General features: G+C 36.0%; 1 long non-coding RNA gene across 1 annotated transcript; it reads right to left on the bottom strand.

Moving 5' to 3' along the window:
- Nucleotides 1-11081: 11081 nt before the first annotated feature.
- On the bottom strand, nt 11082-21338 carry LOC131521236 (uncharacterized). The gene is made up of 4 exons (XR_009266235.1): nt 21089-21338; nt 20952-21008; nt 17619-17672; nt 11082-11207 (listed from the first exon to the last, which is right to left on the bottom strand). It is a non-coding gene; the product is annotated as an uncharacterized LOC131521236 (long non-coding RNA).
- Between the last annotated feature and the right edge of the window lie 433 nt (nt 21339-21771).

Genomic DNA, 21771 nt, shown 5'->3' with positions numbered 1-21771 from the left:
TATCATCTCAAAATAAAGCTTGGTGATGGGGTCTTGGATCATCTTCGAGGGGTTCATTTTGCAGTAATAGCCTTCTGATGGTGCATTATCCTGCTTAATGCATGCAACAAGTACATAAATAGTCATGAAATACTGATTTGCGTTACCACCACATCTATAGAAATCAGTCGCCGGGATAATTCTCTTTATTTAGGTAGTGTATTTTTTTTAATCTTTTATTTAATCTATCCATCCATATATAATCACACACCAAATTTGACTGCAAAAGCTGCAGCAGACTGACTTAACTGACTTTTTAATTTCAAATTATTTTACTTTTCTACTTTCATTAAAATGTACTTGTAAATTTAAATTATAAATAAATACATACATTTTTAATGGCACTAAAAGAGGATCTCAATTAATGTTACTGTATTAAAAGTATATTTGAAAAATTAAGATTCACCCAATTTCTTTAGCAGTTTTCACATTTTTGGAATACATCCCATATGCATCAAACTAACCTTAAACTTGTAACAATGAAATAAAATTGACTGACTTTTTGATTTCACCTTACTTTAATATTTACTGAATTCTACATTGGCATGCATGCATAATAAAAATAAATAAGTAAATAAACTAACATGCATGCATACAATTTCTAAATATGTTTCAAACATTTTGAAGTAGACATATCATTTTGCAATAAGGCTTAGCAAATGTACAGCTGCCACACACTGACTTCTCGTCAACAGGTCATTTAAACACTTTCTGTAAACATTTTCTGTAAACTAATGAACTCCAGGCATTGAATAACTCCAGAAGATACTAAACATGACAAAATCAACAACAGAGTAAATAAAACTGGCAAACAATGTTAACATACAACCTTATTCATTATTCATGCTTCGGTTTGATTATTGCATCGGTTCTCTCGGCTGCATTTGCATTATAGTGGGATATAAAAGCAGCAAAACCGTAAAGCTGCATCACACTACCTTCACCCCGTAGTAGTGAGTCTCTAGCACACATAAACAAGGCAACACTTCATAAAAACCCACCACTACACTGTAAAAAAAAATAAAAATAAAAGTTGACCTAACTCAAAAAAAAATAAGACAACCTATCACAATCAACTTACGTTATTAACTCAACTAGCAACCGACAACTTAAAAACTTTAGTTCATCTAATGAATAAAAGTCAATCTGCTGAGTGTTAAAAGATCTGTTAGAGCAACCAAATATGTTTTTGCATTTAGCAATGCTAATCTTTTTTAACAATCCTCTTTCTTTTAGATTTATGTTTATTTTCAAAGCCTTCTACATATTATGGGTAGTATTTGCCTCTTAAAACTAAGGGCAAACATTCATGTTAATAGACAAATGTATTAAACAAGTTGCAATGAGGTGCACATATACAGTACCTCAGCACTCGATTCTCAACCATGGTGAGGATCAACAAATTTTAAATCAGTAAAAATATGAACTCTGATCCACATGAGAGCTAACTGACAATGACAACAGCAGCAGCAACATAAATTAAGCCAGTAAAATTTAAAACAATGATAATATTTTAATAATAATTAACATAATGCTGCAATGCATGCTGGGATCTTGTGCAATGTTGTTCAACATAAAATTGTTTGTTCAGATAACTCAATTTGAAAAGCTGGGAGAACATTTGGATATGTTGTGAACAAATACTTTAGTATCTAAGTAAGGTAAACAAAACCACTTTTGCTAGCATCATGTTTAGAGTATTTTTGTTCAGTTCACAAAAAATTAAACTGACTTCTACTAAAAATTCTTTGTGTAGGCTACTTTTTTACATTGGTTAGTAGAACTTTTCGAAAGTTGGATTTTTTACAGTGTAGTAACCGTGTTGCATTATCAGGCATGATAGCGCTGGAGCAGGCAGCATCTCTGCCTCTACTGTGTTTTCAGCCATGCATTCACTCAAAACAGGGCAGATGTCTGATTTTCTGCTAGCCTGGTTGTGTGGATATGGCATCTGTGAACAACAAACAAACACAGGCTGTGTTCAGAAAGTCATGAAAGAGGGTCACTCACCTCACAACTAAAGTCATCCGTACTGTAAACTGATTGTAGAAGGTCAAATATGTCTGATATCACTTTTCATGTTTTGCAACCTGTGCAAACTCTGAATCAAACACTCGATGCAAAATGTTTGCATTTTGACAATTTAGTATAGATCAAATTTTATAAATAGCAGTGCTATTTTAGTATGAATATGATAATATTAGCCTACAGTTTTTAACATTTTGAATTTTTTTCATTTTTAAATTGCATTTAAATAGTTTTACATTTAAATTGATAAGCGTTTAGCAGTTTTGTTGTTTTTGTAACTTACTACATTTTATTAAACTTTTTTTAAAACTATTTTTATGTATTTTAATGCATTAAGTTAAACTACTGTAAATAAAAATGAGAAATGTTGCTTTGGCAACTAGCTTAAATGAAATAATTTTAAAGTTTATTTTATCTCAAGTAACAAATGTTTTTTGTTTGTTTTTAGTTTTAGCTAACTATAATAATGCTTATATAATAAAAAAAAAAAAGTATCTCAAAGAAAAAAAAAAGGACAATTCAACCAAAAGCTGTGGTTAAAAAGAAAAGAAAAGAAAAGAAAAGAAGAAATTTAGTTTTTAACTGAAGGGAATGTCATAAATAGGAATTCACACTGAATGATTCCACTCAGGTCATGAAATATGAAGAATGTCAAATACTTCAGATATGATTTCATTTTCAATTCTAAAAAAGATGGATCAAATAAAGTGTATGCATTCATTAATCAACTATTTCAGTAAATCAAGTCAATCTGAAATACACTCACTGTATATAAAAAAAAAAAAAGTTGAGCCAACTTAAAATGAAGGCAACAAGCTTCAGCAGATTTTTGAGTTCTCTCAACTTATTTTTGTATAAACCTAAAACAACAAGTTGAGAAAACTGGTTGCCTTCAAATTTTAAGTTGGCTCAACTTTTTTTATTTTATTTTTTACAGTGTACACAATTCTATAAATTATACACAAGCCTATTGGTTTTTAATTGAAGGGATGTTAAAATAGCAATGAAATATGTACTAACATTAAACGATTCCACTCAGTTAGCTAAATAAAATACTAAATCAAATATTCTCTGTAAGTGTATGCATTTTGAATACTATTTTCATAAATCAAATAAACAAAATACATCTGAATTAGACTATTTTTCTATGAATTATGCAGAGGTCTTTTATAATAATTGATTAAATGTTTTGAATTCACATTACTCAGCTTACATGATCTATGACATGAATAATAAAGATTCATGCAACGAATGACATGCAATTCATGGAAGTATAACTCCAGAAATTATAATTATTAAATTAAATAAAAACACCAGCAACAGCATGCCACCAGGGGCCTTCTGCCCCAATTTCTGCAGAATACAGCATGTATGTTGTGCATAGTTTGCAGATTTTCTATATGACTGCAACACCCAGATGACCTGCTACATGTGTAGTGCACAAAACATACTGCATGAGCTTGACATGAACTTCTACTTCCAGCGTCATAAATCAGTCAGACATTATTTTAACAGCTTATCTGACCAAAAGAATATATTCTATGCAATATTCTATTACAATACAATGCACAATCACCAAGTGCCTCTTGCAGAAATAATATTGAACGCAATGTGATAAAATACAACAGCTGATCAATTAACAGAAATTTCATTTCAGTAAATTACACAAAATTAAAATTATGCAATGATCAATATTGTCAAAATAATGCTTGCAACTTTAAGAGGTTTAACTTAACCATGCATTTAATTGAAGTTGTGGCAATAGGGCCAATGAATTTCTTTTTAGAGTGTACTTTAAAAGATAGTAGGCAATATATAAAATATGTAATCTATAAGAAATACATTAGTTTTCAGAACACAACCCAAGTCAATTTAAGACAAAATGAGTCACTGTTCCACCACAAGTGTTTGAAGCTAACGTGAAAATAATGCACATTAAAAAGTGAATGGTGACAGAGAGTGGGCTCCAAAATAATGACACATTACTCAATCAATAGTTTTTTTATTGCAACATTCCATCTAGCTGTTTAAGCCGTCAGCAATCAGAGAACAAAATTATTCATGCCTCATTCCAAAGCCAAACACTGCGGCTTGCCAAGAATACCAATAAAGTGTTTACACGATGAGTCCAGCTGTTTCTGCTCTTTACCGAGTCATGTGAGACCCCCACCAGCCCAATTAAGAAAGCATGTCTAACAGTTCTTTACCTGCAAGTTGGTTGGATAAAAGAAAAATAGCAGAAGGTGTTAAATTCTTGATGGCTGAGAAACAAATTACACAAAATCAACAAGTTCAATAGATGCCGTTTACTGTGAATTACGTCTGAAAATTCAGTGACTATCATTTTGCCAAGTTCTTTTGTTGAGTCTGGAAAAACAAGCATATTTTCTCAGAGGAGGAAAGAATGAAGGTGCCTGGACCAAAAGTATGGAAGAGAAAATCAAAGCGTCAACAAAAAGCATGTACGTTTGTTTGACAAAAGTTGGTTCGTTTGGTTTCAGTTTGGGGACCAATTCTCTGGGGACCAACTATTAACTACAACTTTTGTCTCAAACTACTAATTTGTAGCTTATTAATAGTTAGTATGGTAGTAAAGTTTAGGTATGGTCATGCGGAATAAGTCATTAAAGGGGCGGTTGATTGCAATTTCACTTTTTTAACGTTAGTGTGTAATGTCGCTGTTAGTGTGTAAAGGCCATGCTGTGTGTGTAACACATATAATATGTTCTTATATTCATAGCAGAAAATATTCGGAGGGCCGTCAAAGTTAGGTGAAAATCATCAAAAACGCTGGCGGTGAAAGAGTTAATGAGGACTACATAGAACTATATAGTTCTAACCAGTTAATGTAAATGTAGTTGTAATGTAATTGATAGATAAGTGGTTTTATTATTAATTTGTTAATTGATTTGAGTTACTAATTTATGTGGTGATTTTTTTTCCCCCTCCAATTTGTAACAATTTGACATCCATGCAGAAATTACATTTAAAAATAAGAGAATTTGTTTTTGGAACTGATGCCATACAAGAACTATTTTAGGTTCTTAAAAGAACCTTCCAGTGAACAGTTCTTAAAAGTTCTTAAACTAAGAACATTTGAATAATTTAAAGAACATTTTTCCACTGTAAAGAAACTTTTGTGTAATGGGAAGGGGATGTTAAAGGTTCTTCATGGAACCATCAATGCCAGTAAAAGTACCTTTATTTTTACTCAGTCCTGTGTGTACTCAGTCCTATTTGGCAATGTCATGGCACATAAATCAATACAGGGGTTTAATTCTATGACATAAGTATAAAAGTCTGAAGCCAAACTCCAGCATGCCTCAAAACTGAGGTCCATGACTAGAGAAAGTTTCCCTGGTGTCTGCCTGAACCGCAGTGGCACAGATGAGAGACTGAGATAAGTGACCAGCCATAATGCGTCGCAGAGGATATCAATGCTCACTTATTTACTTCCCTTCTACAAACTCACACAGCAGACTGAAAGCTTCAATCTGGCCACATCCATCTGGCCGGCAATGATAAAAGATGTGATAGGAGGAGAAAAAAAAGTTCCAGTTGTGAATCCAGCCGAGAGCGTGAGGTCAGCAAGCTCGCCGATTCTGACCTCAAAGCGCTTCGCCATCACACAAAAGCAACACAACGAGCTCCAGAATAAGTTTTATCTGGGCTTGTCACTACTGAAACACGGTTTCATGGCAGTCATTAAATCCTTTAGCTAAGGGAATCGTCCCGGCGTACTTTATACCCCCGTGCTGTAGTAGGTGTCCAGTGATTTGTAACAATTGATATTTCCTGACAAGCGTCCTTTGGGCAGTTGCCTTTAGGGTTGGTATTGACTGATCGCATTTGGCGTTGGAGTCGACTTTTGAGCTAGAACAGTAATTCACCCGTGGTCTCTCCTCAGTAAGCACCGCCATTCAGGCAGGAAAATAAAGTCATGCCTCGGCTAATCTAGAAAAGCTGGCAGCAGAACGTTTTCGGTTGGAGTCAGGGTAGTCTTGCGTAACCAGACTTTTGACTTTTGGCATAAAGTCTGGCATAAAGGAGGTCTGTAAGAACTGGAGAAAGATATATACTAGTGTTTATCCAACACAGTCCCATTGAAAATGGTAATAATTTAGCATTTTGTTGAATTGGTAGTGTATTTGTACAATCTCATTCAAGTTTTGTGGTGGTTATGATTAGTTGTTAAGTTAAAAATCTTACAAAATCAAAGTTTCTCAAATGACACATGAACTCCGGATACACATTACATACTTTCAAAAAACACTTTTTTTAATGGCCGCTATAGTGGAGAAATTTGCTTTTCGCCTGCAGAATATGTAGCTATGTAGCTAAAGCATCAGATTTGGCTGGTTAATGAGACCATGCCAGCAAAATATTGACCGCTCAGGTCCATAATGCAGTTTATAGGGTGCAGAAACAAGCATTTTAATGAGTTGAATTGGTTAAATGCCTGAAATGAGGTCTGTGGTGAACAAGCTCAAAATGTTTTCATGTTTTATTCTGCAATATAAAATGTATCAGTAGTGCCCCATTTGTGTTTTTTTTAAGCTTTTGTGCATCTTTAAGAGGGCAGTTACTAATAAATGGCTAAATGAGGCTATAGAGGTTGTCTGGGACATTAAACATCATCAGGCCAAAAAGGTAAACCCTTCTAAACTAGTCCACTTTGACATCTATATTGCTTTTATACTCTCACTCTTGCAAACTAACTGAAACTTGTAGATTTTAAGTAAAAATTACAGTAGTTAAAGCTTAGTGTTGACGTTTGAGACCGTGGAGTAGATCATTGTTTAGATCATTTTCTGCTGTTTTTTCTGATAGCAATAGCTAGAATTTGCCCACATTGACTAATGGATTCCAATGAGTTTTCCATGACCTTTCCAGTCATTAATGATATTTGTTGGAAATAATTTGACAGAGACTGCTGGATAATTTCAATTTGTATATAAGGTGCCAATATTTAAGATATTTAAAGAAATTATTTTAATTGTCAGTGTATAAATGCCTTCAGTAAGACTCTTAATGGACATACTGACATCGACTTATGGGTCTCAAACAGTAATATCCAGTCAATGTAATATTACACAGCAGAGTAAAACTACAAAATATCACGTTTAGTATAGAGAATGACATAATTTCCCCTGATAGTTCTTGTTTTTTTGCGACCCTAACCCAAATACCTCAGTAATGCAATGCAAATAATGGTGCATTAGTCTCCACAAATAGCTGCATTTGAAACATCAAAACATTGCAGAACAATGTTCAGATTTGTGGTCATTTCATAGACATTGATCAAAAACAACTGGAATATACGTTTCTGCTTGTGAAAATGTAGTATACGTAATACTAAGTGATTCAAACAGAGGCGAACTTCATTATCCTTCATTATTGCTCAGTGTTGGTCTGTTGAAAACATTACTTGGTGGACAGCCAATAAAACTACAGCTTGGCAGAAAGAGAAAGTGCTTTTTTGTGTGCAAAATGCCACAGATGGGAAAGCAAGGGATGCAGTGCATGGACAACATTGCATTAGCTTGTAAATTACAATGCATTAGCCTCCACGCTTTGAAGTCGTCTGCTCACGCTGTGACCTGTGCCCATCACATTTGTGGTTTCACATTCAATTGCAGATTTATAAGCTGCATGATCTTTTGGGAAATCACGCCAGAGCTCATCGTCTTTGATGCGAGTTTACGTGTGTTTGCGTTTTGTGTCTTGACAGCTCTGGTTGACGAAGCCGCTTGCACTTGTTTATCTGTTTACTCTACCCTTGTCTTCTCCAACGGCTCCGACACTACACTTTGTCGAGAGTTCAACAGAGGATCTTGCACTCGTTGTGTGTGTTTGCCGAATCGTGTGTACACGCATATCATTTATTCAACACAATTCAGCCAGTTGACACTAAACCAACATGGTTTTGTTCAGGAACTGGGCTGCAGGATTGCTCTGGTTTGGCTACTTAAGACTGTTATAAAACATGTTTGCCTTTGAATTAAACATTTAAAGACACATGAAGCCAACAGCAATAGAGCAAACCTGTTGTAGGAAAGAAGTGGAAATGAGTTTGAGCGAAGCTGCAGTTCTGAGGATGCTGAGGGTTTTAAGCTGAGCTCAGGACATAAACACCCCACGGCGCATGCTAAACAAAGTAAATCCTCTAGTTTCTCGCTTGCAAACATCATCTAGTTTCCCTAATACTATTGCTTTACTCACAAATGTTTCCTTGTTACTGCAGTGTAGTTTGATTAGCTGCAAGGCTGACAGAACTTAGAAGTTGCATGCTAAAACTAGACTTTAAATGAGTCATCGCTATCATACCTGGAGAAAGCCACCCATTTGCATACACATTCATCTTAAGCATATTAAATCTGTCATTTTTCCCTCGGTTCTGGACACAAGCGCCAATCACCTGAGCTGTAAATTACTTACTGAAGGAACATGACATCATGAAGCTGTTTGGCTGATGGCCCTAAAAGAACTGACTGTCCCAAACCCTACAATAGTGATCATGGGCTGTGATTTCAAAGACATCAGACAGAGAAAAGAGGCCATTTCATACTTTCAGGAGCCTCCAAATAAACCTGTCACTGGCTATAACATACTAAAAATACATCTAAGATTATTTTGTTGCTAGAAAAAAAAAAAAAAACAGCAGCTTAGGATGCAGAGAAAGATAAAACGTGTGTGTGTGTTGTGTGTGTGTGTATATATATATATATATATATATATATATATATATATATATATATATATATATATATATATATATATATATATTATATTGTAATATATTGTATATAAGGGATATACAATTTGAATGCATTAAACGATTTGAATACGCCAAGTGCATTCAAATCGTTTAATGCACAGCTAGCTATTGATTATCCCGTTATGCCATGTTATTTGCCAGCATTCACATATTAAAGATGTTAATAATATTTACACTGCAATATTTGACCGGAACGATAAAAATGACTGTTATTTTTGTCTGTATTACTATTCAACTGTAACTATGTTACTATGGTTACAAATGTTTATAGGAAGCGCATTAATATAGAACGTGATTAAACTGACCTGGAACTACCTGTGCAGTTAAATGAATTTAATCAACACCTGCCAGCCAATCAGAATCGAGTATTCAGACAGACCATGGCATAAACATATACAGGTGCATCTCAATAAATTAGAATGTCATGGAAAAGTTCATTTATTTCAGTAATTCAACTCAAATTGTGAAACTCGTGTATTAAATAAATTCAATGCACACAGACTGAAGTAGTTTAAGTCTTTGGTTCTTTTAATTGTGATTTCAACAAAATTAGAATACTTCATAAGACCAATAATAATAAAAAACATTTTTATTGAATTGTTGGCCTTCTGGAAAGTATGTTAATTTACTGTATATGTACTCAATACTCGGTAGGGGCTCCTTTTGCTTTAATTACTGCCTCAATTCGGCGTGGCATGGAGGTGATCAGTTTGTGGCACTGCTGAGGTGGTATGGAAGCCCAGGTTTCTTTGACAGTGGCCTTCAGCTCATCTGCATTTTTTGATCTCTTGTTTCTCATCTTCCTCTTGACAATACCCCATAGATTCTCTGTGGGGTTCAGGTCTGGTGAGTTTGCTGGCCAGTCAAGCACACCAACACCATGGTCATTTAACCAACTTTTGGTGCTTTTGGCAGTGTGGGCAGGTGCCAAATCATGCTGGCAAATGAAATCAGCATCTTTAAAAAGCTGGTCAGCAGAAGGAAGCATGAAGTGCTCCAAAATTTCTTGGTAAACGGGTGCAGTGACTTTGGTTTTCAAAAAACACAATGAACCAACACCAGCAGATGACGTTGCACCCCAAATCATCACAGACTGTGGAAACTTAACACTGGACTTCAAGCAACTTGGGCTATGAGCTTCTCCACCCTTCCTCCAGACTCTAGGACCTTGGTTTCCAAATGAAGTACAAAACTTGCTCTCATCTGAAGTGGACTTTGGACCACTGGGCAACAGTCCAGTTCTTCTTCTCCTTAGCCCAGGTAAGACGCCTCTGACGTTGTCTGTGGTTCAGGAGTGGCTTAACAAGAGGAATACAACAACTGTAGCCAAATTCCTTGACACGTCTGTGTGTGGTGGCTCTTGAAGACTTGACCCCAGCCTCAGTCCATTCCTTGTGAAGTTCACCCAAATTCTTGAATCAATTTTGCTTGACAATCCTCATAAGGCTGCGGTTCTCTCGGTTGGTTGCGCATCTTTTTCTTCCACACTTTTTCCTTCCACTCAACTTTCTGTTAACATGCTTGGATACAGCACTCTGTGAACAGCCAGCTTCTTTGGCAATGAATGTTTGTGGCTTACCCTCCTTGTGAAGGGTGTCATAATTGTCTTCTGGACAACTGTCAGATCAGCAGTCTTCCCCATGATTGTGTAGCCTACTGAAATAAATGAACTTTTCCACGACATTCTAATTTATTGAGATGCAACTGTATATACATATATAATGTCTTCCTCTGTTGATAGGTAATTTAGGTTTGTGTATACACAAACCTAAATCACCTATCAACGGAGAAAGACATTATACATGTACACACACATATATACACATACATACATATATATATGTATATTGTTTTGCGGTGCTAAATTCCATACACCTTCTACCTTATTTTATTTATTCTCAGGTTAGGTAAAGAAAGTCGAGTCTGTCCTATCCTATAAGCATGGAAATTTTCATACTCACAAAATAGGTTTCAGAAGACTTCTCCGTGGTCTGTTCTTGCTTAAGTCTATAAATCAGACTCTTCAGGCAGGCGAGCTTCTTAGTTATTATTAAATATAGTTTTATTGTATATAGGTTAAATACATTACAAATAAAATATAAAAAACAGAAATAAAAACAAAGGTTTGCAAGCTGTCTAGAGGCATCTCTGGCAAGGCCGCCGGCACCGGAGAAGCTGTCACACAGAACCAGCATCTGATTCTCTTCATCGTACTTCAGTCCTTTATAGACAGCAGGTGGATTCCAATGTCTTGAATCATCATGAGGTCTGGAAATTCCCTACGAAGACTCCTATATAAAGTCCTCCATTTTCTCATTTTTCTTCTCCGGGACTTTCTCCTCAGATGCCTTCTTCTCTGCATCTGAAACACATCATTCAACGGTAACACTCCTTTCCTTAAAGCTCTGGCTAATACATATTTCTAATACATATTATATATCAGTGTTTCCCCTACCATTATTTTAGGGGGGCGGCCCACGCACACACACACAAACGTAAGCGCACACACAAGTGAGCACACTCCCACTCCTATTTGTAAATATTAAGCTGCAAAACGTCTATTTAAATATGACTTCTGCGTGTCTCTGTGTTAATGTATGGCGCAGACGCACGGGTTTGTTTACTCATACAGAAGCGCGCGGCGCTTGCGGCGATATTAACGTCTGTCGTCTCACTAAATGAGGACATAAATACATGAACAACATCTCCAGAACTGCTCTGACAGTCACTTCATGAGCATTTGACCGTTTCATTTGAGAAAAACTATCCTCATGTCATATACACAGAAATGTAAAGGTATTCACGACAAACCCGTCAAAATAAAAGTTCGGTTTCACTTGAAGACATTGGGCAGAACGTAATAGGCTACTACTAAAACTATTAAAACCTTATCTTTAAGGAATAATCATACAATGTCTTCAATGTTATCATCAATATTAAATCCCCTTTATTTTTATGTCGGGAAAAAACGGAACACCCCCATTATTTGAACTCAAACACATTCATCTGCCTGACACTAGGAAATATGGATCATGCTGTTTTTGCAGCTTTGCGTTAATAAAGTCTTTTTGGCCTGAGGATGAAATTTTCAGTTCTGAAAGTTACAAAAAGTGTTTTCATAGTACAATGAACTCTTATCACAAAGATCAAGGATAATTTGATGCTTCATGATATGAGTCCTTCACTACAGCACAGGGAGATGAGGAGTGCAGTCTTTGCATGCTAAAGAAAAATCATAGCAAGCTCACATTCAGAGAATAGCAGAGGAACAAGCACTACAAAAACGCCATAAACTGTCATGACATTTTCCGAAATTAGCAACCAGATGACAGGAGGAATTTTCTTTAATCGTTTAAGAGTTTGGTTTGACAACCAAATTAAAAGTTTAAATGAAACTGACAATCTCTTTCTCACCCATGTGCCCAATTAAAATCTTTCTACTTCACTATTTAAAAGCACAAAACTGCTGTAGCCGACGCATTCTGGGTCATCTCATAATTCTTCCTCCCAAATAAAGTTTGAGAGCAAAATGGACAGATGGATGAATTATTGAAATAAATAACAGCCTTGTAACCACCTTCAGCACCTCTTCTGAATCCAAAACACGACACAGTTCACTTTCAATTAGCTCTGTGAATGATAGAAAAGTTAATCGTCTTCATCAACTCTCAGCCAACTAGGTCTGGAGATGCAGATCTAGCTCTTCTGTGCTAATGCCAGGAAAATTATTATATTCCTGGCTCATACGCGAAAGCGATGGAATGATACAGATACAACGATAAAGATTTTAATGGAGAGATTAAACGTCCTGCTCAGACGACTTCTTCATTTTACTGCAAATATCTCTGTGGGTTATGGAGAAACGTATCTTGCGATGCACGTCTGGCCCAGAGCTCAGACTTTAGAGAGTTTATCTGGGTAGCTCATCTCCTTTCATGTCTGGCATTCAAAACGCTTGTCTGCATCACGATAAGCCATATTCAGGAGGAGCGTTTTCTCTCATCTTACACAAACTTTTAACACACACAGCTCCGTTCCACTTCGGAAGAAGTTGTGGAAAATATCCAGGGTTAGTCACGGCTTTACACAATGCTGTCAAGCTGAAATCAAATACGCTTTTACTTATTGCAAGGCTCTCTGAAAATGCTCGATTCTGATTGGTCAGCTGCACAAATCTGAGGTCAGTTATGGAGTGCATTAGTGCCCAGACACTTTTTCAGTAGCATTGGGTTGCAATGTAGTTTTTCCATTAAAGGGGTCATATGATGCGATTAAGTTTTCCTTTCTCTTTGGAGTGTTACAAGCTGTTCGTGCATAGATGAGATCCCTAAAGTTGCGAAGACTAAAGCAGGGGTTAAAGCAAAAAAAAAATCCTGAGCCTGAACTTTTTTCAGGGGGCGGGGCAGCACATGCAATGACTATGGCAACTTTAACATTTGAAAGGATACTATGGCAAAGTTATTGCTTTCCTTATTCAAACTGATTTATTTATTTTTTTCATGAATATATGGTTGACCTGAAGAATGAAAGCTATATCATACACTTGGAAAATTATGAGCTATATCACCGCTTATCAACACTAGGGGTGTGACAATACACTTAGCTCATGAGATGAGACAAAATACAGATACTTGGTTCACTAGAACGAGACAATATTTTAATACTATTTTTAAGAAATTTTCAATGACAAAATATTTGTCTTTTAATTACAAAAAGACAATGCAATTGTATTTTGAAATATTTTAACTATTCTAGGGCTGTAACTAATGATTATTTTGGTAATCTACTGATTATTTTGACAATTGAGTAATCTGATATTTTTAGTAACTCAAATAGACCTAAGTGAAAACCAGTCTTTAGTATGACTATTTATATATAAACTAAGGATGAGGCAATAATAATTGCCTCAAATAAAATATCAAAACCAAGTAATTACATGGTTTTATTGAACAACACTGTTAAAATAAATAATGTAATGTAATATGCCTATACATAATAGAACATAACCAATTTAAGTTCATTAGGTATTATAACAAATACCTGCAGAGAGCACCAACGGCCTGGTGACGTTTCACTTTACAGCTTGATTAAACTATGTTTAAATCCAATTAATTTTAATGGCCACATGCAAACTCAGAAACTGTTATTTTGAAATCGCAATGTACAATAAATGGCATATTTAGAAATATGTTGATGTATTCTCCTGTTGGCAAAGGTTTATAAATGATGTGTGTTACAAATCTAGTGAGATAATGCACACTGTTTTCCCAGATGAACCTTAAACGATTCAAATTCACAGCAGCTCCTTTCACACATAGAATCTTTACTGGTAAATTACCGGTAAATTTCCATTAAGAGATCATGTGTGAACAAGACCTTTAAAAAAAAAAAAAAATATCGGTAAATTTGTTCTGGGAATGATATGGTTCTTATGGAGATGACATGATTACTCTGAGCTGTTTACAAAGCTCAGCTGCTTTTTAATTAGTTTTTATATCTAAATATGTGCTAGATTGACCGTTGCACCTCAAAGCTTTTTTAAACATGTCGCGCTTCTCCATTCATCAGGGCTGTGACTCTGCTACTGGATACTAAAGGTGCATTCACGCCATATCGTAATAACCGTAATTATGAGATACCAACTTGTAAAAAGCATTCACGTCCTCATAGAAGTCGTAATTACAATTTGTGGACTGGGAGTTTTCTGAGAGCTATGGCTTGTAACGTTACCATATGACCGCTGCACCAGCGAAAAATGGCGGCGCTTTCAAAGAAAGCTATACTGCTCTAAAAAAGGGGAATGTAGATACATATATAGATAGGCTACTATAATGTACTATAATATAAAAACATTATGTAATGCTGCGTTCACGCCATGTTGTAATTACCGTAATTCCGAGATGACAACATGTGATGTTCAACTCGGTACTGTTCACGTCCTTGGACTGGGGATTATCTGTGACCATCAACAAAATGAACCCGCGACCGCGTAAAAAATGTTATTGGCAGCTGTAAAACACATTACATTTGTATGCTACTGCTACATATTGCAGAATACAGAAACCGTGTCAGGCAAAAAATTATTACAAACCGTGTTTGTTTGTTTGTTATTATTAATGACGGCGATAAATATTGCTAACCTAAACAAACAACAAAATAACTTAATTATGTGCAAAATAATAACAATTGTGTGCGTCTGGTGTTTATAAGAGCAAAAAATTCTGATTAGTTAGTAATGTTAGTTTGGTTGAGAGTGAAAGCTGTGCTCTTCTCATACCATTGGTAGGCAACTCATGAACTCAAAAGTGATAAACTTAAATGTAGGATTTTTTTTTCCCGCACGCTGGAGATCTGGCACAGTGCCGGAGAACTTTAAGCCCTGCTAAAGTCTCAAACCCAAGGAGATATTCTTTATAAAAGTTAAGACTAGTCCACATCCCCCTAAAACGGCTCATTCAAACACGCCCCACGTCTATGTCACGATGTGGAAATATTTGCATAATGCCGCCCAAATGTTCACGCAAAGAAAGGCGGCGTGGTTTCAGTAACCGCAGTAGTGTTGATGCAGCTGTGTCAGGGAGATGCTGTGTGTTTCTGTGCGATGCAAAAGCACTTTATTTGGCCTTCTGAAAGTAGATGCAGTTATGAATCATTGTTAAGATTAGTTTTACAACACAACAGCACAACCCAAATGTTCGCAAACACATTTTATGGACGACAGTTTCGTGAACCTAGTAGAGTACAAGGCTGGCTGTGCACGAAGGGCATTTCTAAAAAAAAAAAAAAGGGGGTAATTCTGACTTTGCTATGACAATCTGGCGCTTCTGAATCAGCGACTGTAAGTATGTTTTGTTATTAGTTCAAGTATTTGCTATTGACTGTTCAAATGCAGAGTTTTGCGCAACGCTTCGTGTGTGTGTGAGGGGAACAGGGTCACATCACAGCGGAGTGTACAGCCCGTCAGAAATCGTCTTAAATCGCGGCTTGTGTACTGCAAATACATACGAGCATCATCGTGTCTGTCACGCAACTCTGTTCTCCTTTTGGGCCTGAACTGATAACACTATCTTCAAAGCTGTAGCTGGTGATTATGGTAAGGGGCGTTACATTTCCGACGCGTGCTTGTGGTGTTCGGCCAATCACAATGCACTGGGTCAGTTGGCCAATCAGAGCAGACTGCACTTGTCGGAAGGAGGGGCTTTGTAGAAAACGATGCGTTTGAGAAAGGCAGGGCATAGAGGAACTAAAATAATGTACAGTATTTGAAAAATAATGTGTTTTTTGAACATTAAAGCATGTCAACATTCTGTTACACCAAATACACAAAATAATGATCTTTAAAATAGCATCATATGACCCCTTTAAGTTTTTCCATAGGGATTAAAATTTTTTTTTTTTTAAGTTTTCTTCATATTTGTGAACCAAACCAACCAGCTATCAAGTCAATCACAACATTACAAAATTTGATTTGAAAAAAATTTGAATATACAAAAAGACAAAGGTACAGGACTGTGTACCTAGCAGCTTTATGTGTGAAAGAACTATAATCCTGTGAAGCACTGCGGATGGCAGTTAAATTAAAATGACAAAATATAAAACTATTCATTTAAAGTGGCTGATTTTATCTATGGAAACAATATATTTAAGTATATTGCAAAATATGCCATCCCGATCTCACTGCAATTCATACATATTTTACGAGGTGGTTAATTCATACGAATTTGTATGAATGACCTAGACCTAACCCCACCCCTAAACCTACCCATCACTGGGGTTTAGACAAGTCGTACAAAATCGTACGAGTGAGGTTGTACGAATTTGTACGAATTAGCCACCTCATAAAATACGTACGAATTGGTCATGAGAAAGTGTTGAATATGCACATAGATACAAATATTTAATTATTTTGATAGCGTTGGGAGACCAGCTCGATTAATGATTTATGCAGTGGGCAGAGCTTTGCCTAGCTGCGACTCTCTGATTGGTGGAATTTTCTGTACAGCATCATGGATAATGTAGTTTTTCACCATGAATTTAGATAAACAATATATATATATATATATATATATATATTTTTAAATATCAGCTGAATTAAAGCAAACAGATGGCTTCACCAAAAGCATATACCATTGATTAACATCTTCGGAACTCAACGGGTCTGTCTTTAAAGGTTCATGAGTTAGTTAAAAATAAATTTTGGGAGATTTTCTTCTCAAATCATAATTTAATGTCGCTAATTATTTATGTCGTGAAAAGCTGCGTAATAAGTCATATGACTGTACATTATTCCCTAAATGTCCCTTATTTGAAGTTTGTTCGTTAGTTTGTTCGTCTTTTGTCGTCATTGTTCTTCACAGAATCTTTGTGTTTAATGAGCTCAACTGAAATCAATATTTCATGTCTAATTATTTACTTATGTGGCAAGCAGCCGTGTAATATGCAGGCCCTGATCACCCTGTCGTGGTTCATTTTGCGATAACAACTGGCTAGATGTGTATTATGCCTTATGTAATGTCATATGGACATATGTATTGTTGGTCGTAGTGATTGATTGTAATGTTGGGCTGCAAAACTGGCCATTGCTTTTGAAACCTGATCACAAATGAGATGCATTGTGAGTAAAAATAAGACATCTTTCTACAAGCAATCAGTTTTCTCATGGCTAAAATTTAACATTCTGGAGGGGGAAATGTTTGAATATAAATTGCAGCAGTGCGAAATACATCACATCATGAACAAGACAAACGATTATGAATGCATGAATCAAACTCACTCAGACGGCAGACAATTCCTCACCCCGGCTTTTCACGGGTCTTTTATTATATCCCTGCATGTGGGCAGAGAAAAATCATGTAACAGTGAGAAAGGAGACAGATCACACCAGTTTCTGCACCTCTTGCTTCAGTGCTCATTTGCATAGAATTAAACATTTCTCAACTTTGTGACGCTCTACATGCCCCACATGGTATCGCCAAATGTCGCTTTTTGTTCATGTTTGCTAAATCTCATTGAAAATGAATGAATTATGTTGCTTTGTCAATGCAAAATGCTGTCAGCATGATTATTTACATATTTAATTATATATGTATTTAATTCACTGGGTTATCCAAAATAGGCATAAACACATGGCTATTAAAATGCAATTTTCTCTTTGCTTTTCATGTAAAAACTATTATATTATCTATTTATATAAACAATTGTTCAAATATTTGAAAGTCTCTTATGATTACCCACATTTACTTATCAAAAATAATGTAAATTATTATAATATATTTTAAAATAACTTTCAGCCTGTTCAGCCTCATCTGAAAACAAAGCTCAGCAGATCCAACAGCAGCACTCACAGAAGGAACTGGATCTTTTGACCGCGTGTGACCTCTCCATTATTCATATGCTGTTGTCCGGACTGCAGTAACACTAATCATACACATGGTGTGAGCTATAAAACCACAGATACGCCTTCACAGGATTCACACAGGCAGCTGGATGCCTGCAGTGCAGTGGAAATGAGTGTCTGCCATCACTATCAGTCACACAATGGAGAGAGCTCCATACATTACTGCGGGTTTATGGTCCTTCAACTCTATGTCAATGCCACAAAAACCTCCGAGAGCCGTTTTATTCCACCTTGTGCCGTCCAAAGTCTTTCTTATATTGAACCCTGACACTGGCTGTCCCAGTGAGCCGATCAAGCCATCAATCATGCTTTGTCAACCTTGATTTCAACTGCCCAACAGAGACGTGACAAAACCGCAAGTCCCAAAGCACTACTCAAAGACCTCATCCCAAAACGTCATTAAATAGTTACTAGTATAGTGAAATTACCATTAGTGCATCTCAGATCATAAAAGTGATCTTAGTCAACCCTCAGATGCATGTTAACAAATGAATGAGCTCAAAACTAACTCTAATTTTAATTTCATGGGTTCTTTAACTGATTTTCCAGTCATATTAAATGTGTCATTAAAGTAATAGTTCACCTAAAAATTAAAATTTACTGAAAATTGACTGATCCTCTGGCCATCCAAGATGTAGATTTGGGGAAATTTAGCATTTCATCACTTGCTCACCAATGGATCCTCTGCAGTGAATGGGTGCCGTCAGAATGAGAGCCCAAACAGCTGATAAAAACATCACAATAATCCACACCACTCCAGTCCAGCAATTAACATCTTGAGAGTAAAAATCTGCTTGCATGTAAGAAACATATCCATCATTAAGGCATTTCACCACATAATACCTTGAAAAACCTTAATAATCAATAACAACACTTCCTTGTGAAAGAGTCCATCCCTGTTGTCCTCTCACATCAAAATTTACAGACATTTGTTTAGTACTGTTTTTGCTTGTAAACGGTGCTTGGTTTGTGCATAATTCTCTCCTGATTAAGACAAGCTGACTTTATTTATTATTATTATTATTGAAGAAAACATCATTATGGATAAAGAACTTGTATTTTAGCTGGAAGCAAAGGTTTGAAGTTAAAAACGTCTTAATGATGGATTTGTTTTTGTAAAAACACAGCTTTTGGCTTCACAAGATGTTAACTGATGGACTGGAGTGGTGTGGATTATCAGCTGTTTGGACCCTCATTCTGACGGCACCCATTCACTGCAGAGGATCCACTGGTGAGTAAGTGATGTAGTGTTTCATTTCTCCAATCTGTTCCGATGACGAAACAAACTCATCAATATCTGGGATGGCCTGAGTTTGAGTACATTTTCATCAAATTTTCATTTTTGGGTGCCCTATTCTTTTAAGGAAGTAGGTTGCAAAATCTCTTCTGAAGAGTTTAAGAACTTCAGTATTACACAAGATAAGAAGCACCAACATTAACAGCACAAAAACCATCTGAAATATGACCTGGAAATGGTCAAAATCAAATATTGAGCTCTGTCTTTAATCACTATGGTAAACTCTTTATGAAATCACGTTGGAAGAGGCAAAAAACAAGCTGCAAAATGATGCCAGTGAACTTTGTGTCATGTCTGGCCATTATTAATATTCTCCAACCCCTAAATAGCTCATGAATCTCTACGTGAGCTGGGGAAAAAGGGCAAATCATTCCTGCGCGGTTTCCAGCTCGTTTGATCCTTTTATACAGAGTCAAAGCCGAATGAATAGCCGCTTTCAGCTGACACTGATTATCACAAAAGGCCATTAAATAAAACGCTTGCTATGACAGACCGCCAGTGTTGGGCTAACATGCTACACATATAGTAACACGTTACAGAATCAGAATACATTTTTCATGTTTCAAAAGATCTTGAAACATTATTTCAAATAAATGCTGTTCTTTTGAACTTTATATTCAAAGAATGATGAAAAATATGCACCATATTTTTCACAAAAATATGAAGCAGCACAACTGTTTTCAACATTGATAATAATAAGCTGTTTCTTGAGCAGCAAATCAGCATTTGAGAATGATTTCTGAAGGATCATGTGACACTGAAGACTGGAGCAATGATCCTGAAAATTCAGCTTTGCATCACAGGAATAACATTTTAAAATATATTCAAATTGAAAAAGGTTATTTTAAATTGTAATATTTTGCAATTCTATTTTTGATCAATTAAATGCAGTCTTGAGCACATTTCTTTCCATTTAAAAAAAAAAAATCTTACCCTGAACCTTTGAAAAATGTTAAAACGTTGGCTGTGTTCCAAAACCTATAGGCAACCTTGCTGTCTGCTGCCTATTTAGGAAGCAACCTAACTGAAATAGTGACCAATTTGGAACAAACAGAACTTCTCAAACAGACTGACACACTATAATTTAGCATGTTGCTAGGCTGCATGGTACTCTAATAAACTGGTACTCCAGCACACGTAATATACTGAGTAATACACTGAGTAATACAGTCTGGTTTCTGTACTTTTAGACATTTACAAATTGTATTTATATTCAGCAATTTTCTAGTTTTGCTATGTTCCCACTGAGTGTTTCAGTACGTAACGAGATTGCTTTCCTATCTAGGCCACACTTTTACATTAAAATGCTGTCTACTTAGGGAGCTCAATAGGTTTTGGAACAAGCATCTCAGCCAGCTGATGGTAAGAAAAAGTAACGCCACTGTGCTCTTGCTGGACAATTTGAAATTCACCTCATGCTACAGCCCTTGGTTGTGCAGCGTCATCCTGCAGAGGGACATGCGGTAGATCTGTGGGTGGACGGTATGAAAACTTTTAGGAAAGTTCAAAAGATGAAAACTTGTTATTTTTTCAGTGTAAAAATACCTACTTGAATTCCAGCTTAATATGCAGAGATCATCTGAAGCTTGTCCATCCTGATTTGATGACCAGGCCAAAACAGCAACTTTGATTCAACCAGTAGCATTGGGTTTAGGGTGGGACTGTGTGTGGAAAAAATTATTTTTCCAAGTTGTAAACAAAGATTACAAGAAAATACTATTTCAGTATTAACTTCAATTTCTACATCACCTTTTCAGTGTAAATCCACAGCATCATTACTCAGCTCAATGTAGATTCAATTCAGTTCAGTAACAGTGTTGATGATGCAAATTGTCATTATCCATCAAAATTCTGTTCAGATTTTATTCTCATCCCAGAGTGTCAGTGCAGTTAAATCGATGAAACTACTGAATATAAGTGTGCAGGAAACCGGTTTCATCTGGTGGCATTAGCTACTGTATAGTGACAATTTAATTTAACATTAAGGAACACATTAGAAACACAAAAGAAAAAGCTTAATTATCTTGCTAAAGCTTTATATTGAGACCTAATGGTTTGTAACTTTTTCCTTCATGGGCTGTCAGAGCTCCAGTGTTTCTTTGCATATATAATCCATTCATATGCTTAGTTAATGGATGTCTTAATACTTGTCCCGTGTGTCACAGTACATGTTTTGATCACAGATGGTTTCAAACAAGGATTCAGCTTGTAGTCCTGGATTAGACACGCATT

The sequence above is a fragment of the Onychostoma macrolepis genome, chromosome 16, assembly GCF_012432095.1.
Source record: "Onychostoma macrolepis isolate SWU-2019 chromosome 16, ASM1243209v1, whole genome shotgun sequence".
Lineage (NCBI taxonomy): Eukaryota > Metazoa > Chordata > Actinopteri > Cypriniformes > Cyprinidae > Onychostoma > Onychostoma macrolepis.
This window is presented reverse-complemented; position numbering and strand designations above follow the sequence as displayed.